Raw genomic sequence first — 14,775 nt, forward strand, 5'->3', positions numbered from 1 at the left:
TTGGTCATTATAGATTGATGCTAGTTATGTCTGTGAGGCTGAAACGATTACAGGTGTCCTCTAAAGTGTCACCTTTGGCCACAATTCGCAAAGACATTCCAAGCTCCCATGGCTGTGGAAGGGCATGGAGCTGTTTTCTTCTTAATTTAACCCATTCAGTTTCTTATATTCTTTGCACAAGCTCGACGGAACCATGACCATGGATCCATCCACAGTTGGAGTTATTGTCTTTGTGGCTGAGTTGCTGTAAAGGTTCAGGGAAATGGAGGAGCAATAAATGTACCAGCAACAACTTCCAACATTTGCTGAACATCAGCCACATGAAGAAACCTCAGCTGAAGGGGATCCCCTGAGGTTGCAGAGGAGGTACAGAAGGCCCAGGATCTATTATCCTTGATTCATTTTCTCCAGGTGAGTGAAGCACATTGCCAGTGCAGGCTCACATTGTCCTGGGACCATGGAACAGAACTATATCATCTCCTGGAGCAGAACCTGTAAACTAAAGGGTTGGATGGCTGTTTCCAGTGATCCATTGGAGACCTGTGCTCAATTACTCAAAACTCAACCCATGAAAATATCAAGGCTATTACCATGCAATTTGTGTCAGATCAACACAGCCAATCAGGGAATCATGGAACAGGCAGCAGTCCTCCTCAGGTTGATGTTCTGTTGCTTGGATCAGTCATGGAAGGGCTATGCAGTATACCCCTGACATAATGTGTGCATAATGATTACATGCTGTGCTCTGCACAGTGCAGCAGGGAAAGGGTGAAGGATTCTGGAGAGCCAGGAGAGGAGCAGAAGTCTTCTTGAAAGGAAACTGAGGACATTGAGCAGGGGGTCAGTACCTTCACATGATTGAGCACAACATTTTGCCAAAAAGAAACCAATTCCAGCTGTGCTGGCTGAACCAGAATCTTTCATGAGGAGACAAAGGGCCCATTTGCTGAGGCTTGAGTGTTTGTAATGGTATTGCTGGAATAGAAAGGATGAATCTTTCTTTCTGATGTTTTTAATGAGATTATTCTTATCTAGAATGGTAATAGTTTGTAAAAATAATGACTGCAGATGCTGGAAACCAGATTCTGGATTAGTAGTGCTGGAACTGCTGTGGTAATAGTTTGTGTTTCTCTTTTTTGTAATAAACATTTATGACCTTTTGTAAAAAGTGCATTTTAGGAATATTTTCCATGACTGGCCCTCATGTTAAACAAAACTCAAAATAAAACTGATCTACTGAACCAATTATCCAGTGTTATCAACTGAGATCCTGATGTAAGTAAGTTCAACACTATATGAATAGTTTTTGTTGTGGTTTCTCAATGCTAATGGAAAAAGTGAGGACTGCTGATGCTGGAGATCAGAGCTGAAAATGTGTTGCTGGAAAAGCGCACGCAGGTCAGGCAGCATCCAAGGAGCAGGAGAATCGACGTTTCGGGCATGAGCCCTTCTTCAGGCTGAAGAAGGGCTCATGCCCGAAACGTCGATTCTCCTGCTTCTTGGATGCTGCCTGACCTGCTGCGCTTTTCCAGCAACACATTTTCAGCTCTCAATGCTAATGCTCCTTTTTGTAAAATAAAACAAGTTTTAATGAGGAATATATTATTTATTATTTTATTTCCTTTATTTTATTTATTTTAAATATTGATCTTAGATTGACTCTAATATGCCATTAGTGAAAGTAGTATCAAGCAGTTATTCACTAAAAAATAGTTGGGGTTGATTTGAAAAGCCTATGTAAGTTCTAAGGACACGGTATTTTAACTCCATGCCTTTATTTACATACTATTTTACATCCAGAACAAGGAGGAAATATGGCTCACAGTGGGACAGAACAATCAGAGTTTCAGGAGGCTCTCATTCAACAGGAAGATCCATTATATTTGCCAGACTTGCCATGTACTGGTCCAGTTAGATTTACTTGGAATGTAGGTGAACCACGTGAGTAGCACTGTAGGGTAGAAATGGAGAACACTGCAGAATAACAAAATGGAAAAGGAAATCAGACCCATGAGCAAGCTGGCAGTGAGTCCAGGTGAGAGGGGATAGTTACAAGAGAGTGAATGTTGGTTGTTTTCTATCTTTAAGCACGTGGGGCTTGGCTGTGCCTGAAGCTGCATCCTGAAAATGACCCACTGGAGTGCAAGTGTCCAAGGATCAGAGCCACCTTAAACCCCAGAGCCTGACAGTGTTTCTCAGCTGCGATTGACCTTCCTTAACTCTGCCTGGGGAAAAAAAACACACAGATAACATACCAGCCAAATTATTGAGCATATCATTGTTAGAAAATGGGAAAATCTGGTGAAAGGAATTAGATTGACAGTCATAACTAGATGTATGTATTTACCTAATTAACCTGTTCAAAGATGATATTGCCCAGCTCAGGACCAGGTGAGACCTGAACCTAGGTCACCTAGGCTGGAGATAGGGACATTACAACTGCGCCCACCAAAGCGCTACAATCGAATGCAAGTACAATAAGTGTGTTGACCACACAAAGTGCTTTGTATAATTGTCCTTTAGTGCTAGAGAGATATGGAGTTTGGTGATGTATTGAATGATGGTGAAATTTACAGTGGTTACACTCAGAATAGGATTTTTAAGACTGACTGTATTCCATGGCTTCACATCAGTAGTAGGGAAAAGGCTGGAGTCTATTATACAAGATGTGATAGCAGGACACTTAGGAAATACATACAGGATTACACAAAGTTAACATGGATTTATGAGAAAGAAGTCATGTTTGTTAAGCCTATTGGAGTTCATTAAGAATGTTGTTACTGGAAAAGATGAGTGAGAACCAGGTGCATTTGGATTTTCAGAAAACTTTTGATAATGTCTGAGATGAGGAGTTAGTGTGCAAAGTCAAAGCATGGGAATTGGTGGTAATAAAGTGGCATTGTCCTTGACCAAGGTTTGTCGAACAAAGGATCATAGCCTGAGAATATGCAGTAGTCATTTTGGACATTTTCACTTAGTGGGCGCTCAACATATGGAATTCTCCACCAAAGAAGGCTGTGGAGTTGAAATAGCTGGATATTGTTCAAACAGAAGTAGATAGATTTCTAGAGACTAAAGATGTCAAAAGATATGGGGAGATGGCAAAATTATGCAATTAAGATAGATCAGTAATAATCATATTGAATGGTATAATGGGTTGAAGGCCCACTCTTGCTCCTAGTCTCTATATTTAGTAGCAAGGGAGTATCGAGATTGCACTGCACTCGCTGGTCAAGATGTTTCCAGGATGAGTATCTGTGTAGCAGTCATTCTTTGGCAATCCTCTTGCTCTTTATTTCTTTAAGGTGAACGCTCTTCTCAATGGCTAAGTTCACTGAACACACAAGTCCTACATTCTCTGGACTATACTGCAGGATTTAAGCATTAGAACTTGTGTCACATGATAAATTAAGATCTGCATCATATTAGATTGAGGTTGCCATTGTGTTATTAACCAGGAAAATAATGGCCAACCAGTATCCATGAGCGAATGGACTTAAAATGCTTGCCCTTCTTTTAACAAAGATGAAATGATGAACGTGGAAACCTGGCATTCATCTGCATTATTTTGAATTAATTTAAATGTAAGGTACTCTTCTTTCCACAGAAACCATTAGCCCTATGGGTCCCATTGATCACACCCTATGCCATTCAAGGATCAACAATTTATGGCAGGTAGGGGCATGCTGCTCCTTGAGATACATTGAGGTCATACTGCATTGGTTTTCCTTGACAGAGAAGATGAAGCGATCACCTATGCAGTGAAACTGGCATGTGTCTGTTCTGTCCCTTGTGGCAACTTAAACACACCTGTGTTGTAGAAACTGAGTACTTTAGTGATCTTTACTGGTGCCTGTATTACATTTTAGGTGCTCTAGGCAAGTTGCACAATGCTCCGATGACCTTGCGACCAACCTAGATTCTCCAGAGGCGATAGAAAATAATTTGCTGTGTTTGACACTTAAATGTCAGCCTCATCACTTTATTGTGGGAAAGAATGATCATTTGGAGATCCCTCTTCATATGAAAAAACACTGACATCTTGCCGGTTTGGAAATATACCCTGTCCTGACAGTGCGATAGACAAACGCTTGGCAATTAAACTCGTTTATTCTTTTTGCAAACTGCTGGAAATGGGTATGCAGTAATTGACACTGAATTCACATTGACATAACTACACGTTGAAAATTGATATCTCCTCCCACTCCCAAAATCAGGTTGTTTCTTGAAGGCACGGACTGTTTTTCACCAACTGTTGTATTTCACAACTCAAGTGACTTGCAGCTGCAAAACAGACTCAATGGACTATTCAGATCACAAGGAAGTGGGAGAGACTTTGAGGCATTCTTCTTTGAAGGGTGAACTTTCACCTATTTTCCTTTGCACCCAATTCTATTTGTTGTTAACATTTCACTGGATTACTTGTGGATATTATGTACATAGTTGTGTAACAGAGGCTGCTCATGAACAACCGTATTAGTAAAGGAATGTTTTAGCTTTCAAAATACACACCTTTTGTTTCAAGCAAGTCCTACCACACATTGCTAGCTACAAACATACAAATAGACAGAAACGATCACAGTAAATTATTGAATTAATGAATAATTTTGATCTTATTTTTATTTTCATGTATGTAATTCAACTACAATTATAGAATCAAATCAATTTACACATTCGGATTACAGAACATTTAACAGATATAAGCTAAATTATAATTCTTGTGGTCGAGTCATTAATAGTGGAGTTCTACCACCAAATTCTACCCAAATGAAAATACAGAATTGCCAAAAGTATTGCTTCCTCTGTCTTGCTTGTTCCTATGAAGTTGCATTATGAATCGTTTTGGCAGCTACACTATTAATGCAGAATTATGCCTCACAGTTAATTCTGAGGAATGCCATATGAATTGTACTGAGAAAATCAATTCTTTAGTCATTCTGGAACAATATGTTTGACCTTCTCATTGTTAATTTGGGAAAAACACAATCAGTGTATAATTGAACCATACAGTGCAAGGCGTTCTCCGGATTGATCCCTAGAAATTAGTTAGCTGGTTTCAGTCGGAAGAACAGTCTATTATAATTGACCTTAGCCCTAAAATGTTCAAAGAAAAGAATCTAAGCTGGACCTCATGTGGCAGAATATCACTCAGCAGGCACCACAGTGGCTCAGTGGTTAGCATTGCTGCCTCACAATGCCAAAGACTCAGATTAGATTCAGCTTCAGATGACTGTGTGGAGTTTGCACATTGTGTCTGTGTGGGTTTCCTCTGGGTGCTCTGGCTTCCTCCCATGGTCAAAAGATATGCAGATGAATTAGCCATGGGAAAAGCAGGTTACAGGGTAAGGGGTTGATTTGGGTGGGATGTTCTCCAGAGAGGCAGTGTGGACTTGATGGGCTGAATGACCTGCTTCCATGCTATAGGGATTCAATGTCTTGCATTGATACTCCCCTTGCCGAACCATAAATGTAAGCATTAGATAAGTGCTTGATCAGACTTAACATCACCTCTTTGGCTACACTCATGACCAAGACTGAACAATTACAGGATGTTGCCAGGGTTGGAGGATTTGAGCTAGAGAGAGAGGCTGAACAGGCTGGGGCTGTTTTCCCTGGAGCGTCGGAGGCTGAGGGGTGACCTTACAGAGGTTTACCAAATTATGAGGGGCATGGATAGGATAAATAGACAAAGTCTTTTCCCTGGGGTCAGGGAGTCTAGTACTAGAGGGTGAGGTTTAGGGTGAGAGGGGAAAGATATAAGAGAGACCTAAGGGGCAACTTTTTCACACAGAGGGGGATACGTGTATGGAATGAGCTGCCAGAGGAAGTGGTGGAGGCTGGTACAATTGCAACATTTAAGAGGCATTTGGATGGGTATATGAATAGGAAGGGTTTGGAGGGATATGGGCCGGGTGCTGGCAGGTGGGACTAGATTGGATTGGGATATCTGGTCGGCATGGACGGGTTGGACCGAAGGGTCTGTTTCCATGCTGTACGTCTCTATGACTCTATAATCAGCTAGGTGAGGTACTGGAGAACAGTCAGCATCCATCAAACTGCAATGCCATCAGAACATCGAACTTTGGAGAAGAATGGTGGGAGAAAATCAGAAAGAATAAAATAGCTCTAAAATCTATTAAGTTAATTTTAAAATATCATGGAAGAAAGAAAGAACAAGAAGTTGTACTTTTTAACTTTATCAAATTCTCAATATATCCCATAGCTGGTTCATGTGGAGTGATTACTATTTTGTGAGGCAACCGATTTATGGAAAAAAAGTTCTACAAATAGCAATGAGATGAATTTGGTTTATGGTTTTGGTTTATTATATAATAATGGTCAGGAAGAGGCAATATTCTATGCTCTTGCTTGAATAGTGTAATCACATTTTTATTGTTTTCTCTAAAGGATGGTGCCTCCCTTCTTATAGTTAATGTTAACTCTAGCTATCTCCTGTTCTTATGACACCTAATACAGAACTAGAAAAATGGAGGCAATTTGGGCAATTTTGTTCTGGTTCATATGCCTGAACAGATGGAAACAAAATAGTTCAGGTTTCAATTTGAGCATCCAATTCCTCTGATATTCCTCTCATCATAGCAACTAGATAGTCCAATATATGAAGCAAGAGGAACAGTATAGATCCTTTGCTCTTAAAGTGCTAGAAATATTTTTTGTCTATGCATTCAGCTCATTCAAATTAGCATCTGCAAGTTTATTTTGCTGTTCACCGACTGAGTATATATTTATGATATCCCTTTAATTGCCTGTGTGGTTTTACTGCTGGAGCCTGATAAGTTGCCATGATTAACCTAATGCTCATGAGCAGCTGTTTATCAAGAATTCTTATCAATACTTTATCAGACAGTAAGCACAGTGAGTCAGCTCTGTATCCATTAGTGTTAGAGCTGATTCAATCCAGACCTAGATTTCCAAGAGGGAAAGGCCTCCATACCGACCTCATTTTGTTATTATTTAGCAGTGCAGAATTTGAAAAGCAATAGATTTTGTTGAAGCTTTTCATCTTTCTCTCATTAGGACAATTAATAAGAGAAAACAAAATAAAAGGAAAACAGCATTTACGATGTATGAGGGAAGTTTGTTGATTGGTTAGCAAGTTGATGGAATGCACCAGTTAATGATGATCGACAGTCAACAGTCAATCAATCTCTGTTCAAACTTTACTCCAGGCAGGTTGACTCTGATTGGTCAAAACACTGCTTCGAAGTAATTTATCATAAGTCTGCCATTTACAAAGCAGAGGTAAGGAGTGTGATGGATTACTCTCTACTAGCTTGGATGAGTGCAGCTCTGACAATACTCAAGAAGCTTGACACCATCCAAGACAAAGCAAAACATTAGATTGGCATCCTACCCATTATCTTAAATATTCATGCCTTCCACCACTGAAGCACAGTGGCAGCAGTATATGTTTCACTGCACTGCAGGAACTCACTAAGGCTCCTCCAACAACACCTTACAAATCCACAGGCTCTACCATTTAAAACGGGTAAGTATAGCAGGAGCAGAAAAATACAATTACTTGCATGTTTCCCTCCAAGACACACAACATTCTTACTTGGAAGTATAACATTGTTCCTTCACTGTCACTGGGTCAAAATATAGGACATTTCCCCCTAACAACAATGTGGATGTACCTACACCCCCAGTTCAAGAAAGTGAGTCACTGACAAGTTCCTAAGGGATAATTAGAGATGAGCAATAATGCTGGTCTAGCCATTGGCATTCATATCCAGTGAACAAATGAAAACAAATACCTGTTACTGCAGCAACTGGGGGCTCTCTGAATGATCTATAACATAACACTTTGATGTTAGAAGACTCATTCTGTTGACGAGGAGAGCCATTGACATTGACCCTAGTTTACACCTGCAAAATGAAGCCAAACATGTTGAAAATGCACCTATCAAATCAGTCAAGGCAGAAACAGAGGTATTCAAATTTGCACCTTAGTGAGATATTTATGCTTTGTTTGTGCAATTGGGAAGTGAATGTCTGTGAAGGGATCCATTCCTGAGCCTTTATAAATTGTGCAACAATAAAACATGCCCTGGGCCAGTTGCATTCAGGAAATGTGCTTTAAAGGAACTTTACAAATGCAACCTACAAAAGTATCTGCTGGAGTGTGGAGATGAAATGTACAGGAATGTGTCAAAGACTGTTGTTGACCCTTGTTTGGCTCTCATTTAATTGCATGCCCATTCTGATTATTGTCCTTCCTCCTGAGTAACTCCTTTTTAACGAATCATTCATTTCCTTTTTACTTACTCTCTATCCTTTCCTATCACTTGCCCTCCTTTCTCAGTTGCCCCTTTCTGTGCTGACTGTCCCCACCAGCCACAGCAGGTATTGGAAGGTCACTGCACGTGATGCAGCTTCCAGAAATCCAATGTCAATTCACCAAGAGGTGTTCTGCAACCCCACAGGTTTCATCTAAATAGATAATAGGGACATACGGTATCAGTCCAAATTATCCAGTCGAGTTATTGTTCCCTGTGACCAATTAATGCCAAGAGGCTGATACAAACCAATGTCTGAGCCATTAACTGCACATTATCCTACACATTCCATCCCCTGCACCACTGTCACAAATTAGTACCCACAAGCCATTCCAATCCTGCTTCTCATCTTCTCAAGACACTGACTTAGGCTGGGGAAGAGTACCACAAATGCCAACATATTCTTCAGATTTTCACCCACAAGTCTATTTCAATTCTACCTGTGATTTTGGTAATAACATATCTGGGGCTACTCTGTAAGGAACAGCCTAGTTTGGTCCTGCAAATTCCATATATATTCAATCATTTGTACATTTCAGAAGAGGTCACTGAATACTGTGAAAAAGAAACTGAGTACAATTTTTCTTGTCTTGACCCAGTGCTGCTAAATGTATCATCTCTTTAATTCAAATAAGATCAGAATATCCAAGAAATCCATATCGAACTTATTACCTTTGTGGGTGAGGATGACAATTTCCTTGTTCAGTTGCCATTGGAACCTCTTGACTGACTATTTAATCGTACTTGCCAGGTGAAAGATATGTCTCATCTCATTTATTTGAGGTGCTAGTTAATTGGCAGTTCATTCTTGGCAATGCTGACTAGACAATGAAAAACCCTGGTTTGCAATAACATTCTGCTCCATAACTATCTGATGCAAGGTTCATTGCTTGGCAAATGAAATGTACTTGGATTAATATTCACCACCTGGAACCTTTTTATAAGGTTATATCCATCAAGAAATAAAACTTTATCTTCACTAGAATATTCTATTCTGTTAGTGAAAGATTAAACAAATTATAAAATTATTAAGAAAGGGTAAAACATTGTCAAAAGAGCAGAGAGCCGAAGGAAAAAAATGAGATTTTCAAAAGGAAAAAGAGTATGGAAGTAGCTGAAAATGTGTTGCTGGAAAAGCGCAGCAGGTCAGGCAGCATCCAAGGAACAGGAGAATCGACGTTTCTGCCATGAGCCCTTCTTCAGGAGCCCTTTCCTGAAGAAGGGCTCATGCCCGAAACGTCGATTCTCCTGCTCCTTGGATGCTGCCTGACCTACTGCGCTTTTCCAGCAACACATTTTCAGCTCTGATCTCCAGAATCTGCAGTCCTCATTTTCTCCTCGAAGAGTTTGAAAGTAGCCAGAAAATATGTATATATTTAAAAAGTCTTTTTTTGAACTATACTGGAGCATTTTGCACATGTGGTTTATGATAGTTGTGAGTAGCACAGGGTTGCTAAACATTTATGTGAAAACAAATCAATTCAAGTCGTTGCATAACACCAATCTGTGAGGACATGCCAATAATTTAATAATGATGCAAACACTACATTTAAATACCAGTTGTGTCTGCAGAAAATACTGGTAAGGCACCAACTACATGGAAGAAATACAATTTTCTTTGCAAAATTAAACCTAATGATAAAGGATTACCTTACATTAATTAAAAATACTAATTTAGGCATTTTTATAGGTGAGTCTCATTGGAATACTCAGATTGGCCTTTTCTGTTCTTTATTGTGAGTGACAAAAAAACTGCATGCCAACAATGGCGAGGAGATAACAGAACTGATCATGAAAAATAATCCATAAAAATCCATCCATCTCTTCAATACTTCTAAAAAGAAGTCCTGTTCCCTGTCGTGTCAGCAACCTTTATGCTAACTTAGTACCAGGTGGAAAATAGCACTTTAGCATTAACCGCTGTTTTGACCATGATAAGTTATGAGAAGAGTTATGAGAAGTATCTAAACAGTTGTATTGTTGATATTCCTGTAACTTTCACTCCCATTTTTAAACTCAGCATGTCTTTTTTCATCCAAGAAAATAAAGCAACACATGTAAGATTCCTTTTGTAAAATGACTAAGTGTGTTTTGTAAATGTGGGTATATAGTTTTGTTGGAGGGCTGATGAAAGGCTTATGCCCGAAACATCGATTTGTCTGCTCCTTAGATGCTACCTGACATGCTGTGCTTTTCCAGCACCAAATTCTTGACCCCCATATAGTTTTGTTGCTCCGTAGATATCCCTCTGATATGTCAATGAATGTAGCTAAATTTATTCAAACTATATATTACTTTGTGGGTCAGAAAAATTATTTTAATCTATTATTTCACGTCATACTTGCTGACTTTGTGCTAGTTTTGATGGCAAATGAAGTTGAATTAATTGGTTCCGTCCACATTCTCAATTATTTAAGCATGCCAAACAATTGTGATTTACTCCAGTAAGTTTGTTTAATTTTAAAGTACTCTTGTAACTTGAATCCTTTCAAGCTACAAATAACATTTGTGGTTTCTCTTCATTCTTCTTACTTGTGGCAAAGTAAGACTGTCTCACCAGTTTTTGTAAATTATTGAATTGATTGTTTTAATCTATAATCAACTGAACTCTCTTGATGCTTTGATGAGTCTCAACACTCAGTAAATTGTTTTTGGGGATGTGTGGTTCTCTTCCCAACACCTCGTTTCAACTGAATGTATCCATGAATACATACCACACCGTTTACATTTTCACCATCACCAATCAATGTCCCTTCATCTCTCACACACATTTCTTGTATCAATTTATATTTCTTGACTTTCTTTTTTACATTTAATACAATCACTCTTTAGCCTCCCTCTTTCCAGGGGCATGTTGAATACAACATATGTTAAATGATATTTATCTACAGGAAAGAACACATGAGGGCAATTGGGTATTGGTAGGTACGCCGCTGAAACCATCATCACAGACCTCACAGCACCAGGGACCAGATTTCAACTCCAGTATCAGGTAACTGGCTATGTGGAATTTGCACATTCTTTCTGCGTCTGTGTTGGTTTCCTCCCATAGTCCAAAGGTATGTGGGTTTGGTGGATTGGCCATGCTAAATTGCCAATAGTGTCCGGGGATGGATAGGTTAGCCATGGGAAATGCAGGGTTACAAGGACGAGGCAGATGGGTCTGGGTGGGATGCTCTTTGGAAGGTCAGTGTGGACTTAATGGGCCGAATGGCCTGCTTCCACACTGTAGGGATACTAAGCAGTAAAGGGCACAAGGGTTCTTGGCTTGTAAGCCAGAGGACTGGCACACAAATTTCAGGAATGAATTGAATATTGTTATGAAGATGTGGGTGTACTATACCTTTTTAAGAGAGTTAAAAGCAGCAGAACTACCAGAAATAGCACCAAGTGTTCTCATTTGTAACATGCCAACCAGATATCTTCATTTGTAACACTTGGCCTTGGAGCAGGGGGAGTCTATTCAATCCATCTGAACTCACTCTGCCATTCAATGAGATTCCACAAGATCTTCCAAATCAACTAGAAATAGAAGAGATTAATCAGAAGATGTATCTGCTTAATCCTGTTTCATTACTTTGGTTAATGCAAACCAGCAATCTCAGTCTTGAAATTTATAATAAACTTAGCTTCAATTACTATTGTCAGAAGTGAGTAATAAACTTCTTTTGTACTTTGTGTCAATGTATTTCCTAACTTTACTCTTGAAATGTCTGGCTCAAATTTTAAGATTGTCCTAGAGTTCCCAATGAGTAAAAATTGTTTCTGTGTTTAGCATAGCTGTTCCCAATAATATTTTGTTCTCCAACCAAGTCATCTGTTAAATTCCATGAATTCAATACACTTTGTGTAATAACTCCTCGTAATATAAACTTGGAGTCCATGTTCCATTCCAATAAACATATCTGCTTTCCCTTCACGGTTAATACATAATTCCTATAATGTGGAGTTTTGAACTATCCTCCCCTGTGGGGATGAATCTTCCATTTCTGAAGGACAATTTCTGGTGCAGGTATGGAATTCATCCTCACTTCCACCTGGGAGTGGGTCAGCTACTTTCATGTGACTTTACAGTTGTCAGCTCAACATACATGTATGCGCAAAGAGCACAGTGAGTCTTGAGGTGGGTGGTAATTACCTGCTACATATTTAAAGGGCACCTGGACAACATTCCTTCCCTGCATGTATTGAAGGCAAAGAAAAATACATCTGCTTTCCCTTCACTGGCACTAAATTCTCAATATTTGCGCTCTGTTTACAATACACTTTTTGTTTGGTCATTCTGCGCTGACCACATTGTGGGTCAGCAGATTCTATCTACTTCTGCACACTTGTTTTGTGCTATGTCCAATTTACAATTGACTCAGTTTCTTGCTCATAGTAAATAGCTCTCTCTCTTCTATTGGGCAATCCTTCAGGATCAGGGTGACCTGCTTCTGAGATAACTGATCAACCCAATGTACAATCTGGAGCAATACTCATTCAAGCAATCACTTAGGGTTGATTGAAATTTAACTTGCACTGAAAGGCAGCTTTGTTAAGTATTGGATAATTTGCAATTTGTTTGAAAGTATTAAAGTCCCTCAGTTGGATTCAAAGAGAGAAAATTAAAACTTCAACTAAATATGAGTTAGAATCACTCGAATGTTACATGTGTAGAGAGGCCTATTTGCACCAAATTCCCAATTTTTGCACTCTCTTTATGATGCATGCTGTCCTGTGGCCGCACTGTGCCAACAAATATTTCACATCTCGGTTTTTCAACAAAGAAGGTCTATGTGTTCTTAGAACATGATGTTTAATGTCATGCAGAATTTGTACAATCAAATAAATTATTTATAATGAAAACAGAAAATGCTGGGAAGTTGTTTTGATTTCAGATTTCCAACATCCACTGTATTTTGCTTTCAATAAATTGTTTATTTTGACAGTTTATAGCTTCATTCCTTGAAGCTGATGAGTATTACATTCACTCCGTCAGTTCCAGGAATTTTAAAAAGAATACAAGCGATAGCAATTTTTTTTCTCCATGACCACCCAAAAGAAAATTGCTATCACTTGTACTCTTTTTTAAAATTCCTGGAACTGACGGAGTGAATGTAATATTCATAGCAGTTTTTTTTCTGCATGACCATCCATTACCCAAAAGTGCTATGACTGTATTCTAACCTATATATGTATTAAATTGATGCTGAAACTGTGGATTTATAGAGCCATAAAGTCATACCGCACAGAAACAGACCATTCAGTTCAATTCATCCATGCCAACCAGATATCGTAAATTAACGCAGTCCCATTTGCCAACATTTGGCCCATATCCCTCTAAACTCTTCCTATTCATATACCCATCCAGGTGCCTTTTAAATGCTTCAATTATACCAGCCTCTGCCTTTTTCTGGCACTCATTCCAAATATGCACCTTCTTCTGTGTGATCCTCTCTCACCTTCAAACTTTGCCCTCTATTTTGGACTCCGCTACCCTGGGAAAAAGGCTTTGGCTATTCACCCCACTCATGATTTTATAAACCTCTGTAAGGTCATCCCTCAGCCTCCTTTGGTCCAGGGAAAATAGCCCCGGCCTATTCATCCTCTTTCTATAGCTCAGACTCACCAACCCAGCAACATCCTTGTAAATCTTTTTTGCACTCTTTCAAATTTAATAACATCTTTCCTAAAGCAGGGAGACTAGAATAGAAAGCAGTATTCCAAAAATGGCTAAACCAATGCCTTGTGCAGCTGCAACATGACTTCCCAATTCCTATACTCAATGCACTGACCGATATAGGCAAGCATACCCAAAACCTTCTTCACTAACCTGTCTACCTGTGACTCCACCTTCAGAAACTATGAACCTGCACCTGAAGGTCTTTTTTTTTGGCAACACTCCCCAAGACCTTACCATTAGGTGTATAAATCCTGCCTTGATTTGCCTGACCAAAATGCAACATCTTACTTTGACAATATTCTACAGAAAGTGTAATCATTGAATCATATAATCACAGAATCATAGAATCCCTCAGTGTGGAAACAGGCCCTTCGGCCCAACAAGTCCACACTCAGACCCATTCCCCATCCTATTACCCTACATTTGCCCCTCACTCATGCATCTAACATACACATCCCCAAACACTATGGGTAATTTACCATGGTCAATTCATGTAACCTGCACATCTTTGGATTTTAGTAGGAAACCGGAGCACCTGGAGGGAACCCACGCAGACACGGGGAGAATGTGCAAACTCTACAGTATTAATATTTCAGTGCATTATGCCAGATAAAGATCAACTGACATTGCTCCATAAAAATTATTTTCAGGAGAAATATTCAGATATAATAATGTATTTTCCCTGATTTTTAAAAATTCCCTTGGGAGATAAATCACTGGCTGGGCCATCCCTAGTTGCCCTTTGAGAAGGTGATGAGCTGCCTTCTTGAATCACAGCAGTCCATATGCTGTAGGTAGACTCACAATGCC

The sequence above is a fragment of the Chiloscyllium plagiosum genome, unplaced genomic scaffold, assembly GCF_037043375.1.
Source record: "Chiloscyllium plagiosum isolate Xiang-an unplaced genomic scaffold, Cpla_swu_hap1 HiC_scaffold_25, whole genome shotgun sequence".
In the NCBI taxonomy this organism is placed as follows: Eukaryota; Metazoa; Chordata; class Chondrichthyes; order Orectolobiformes; family Hemiscylliidae; genus Chiloscyllium; species Chiloscyllium plagiosum.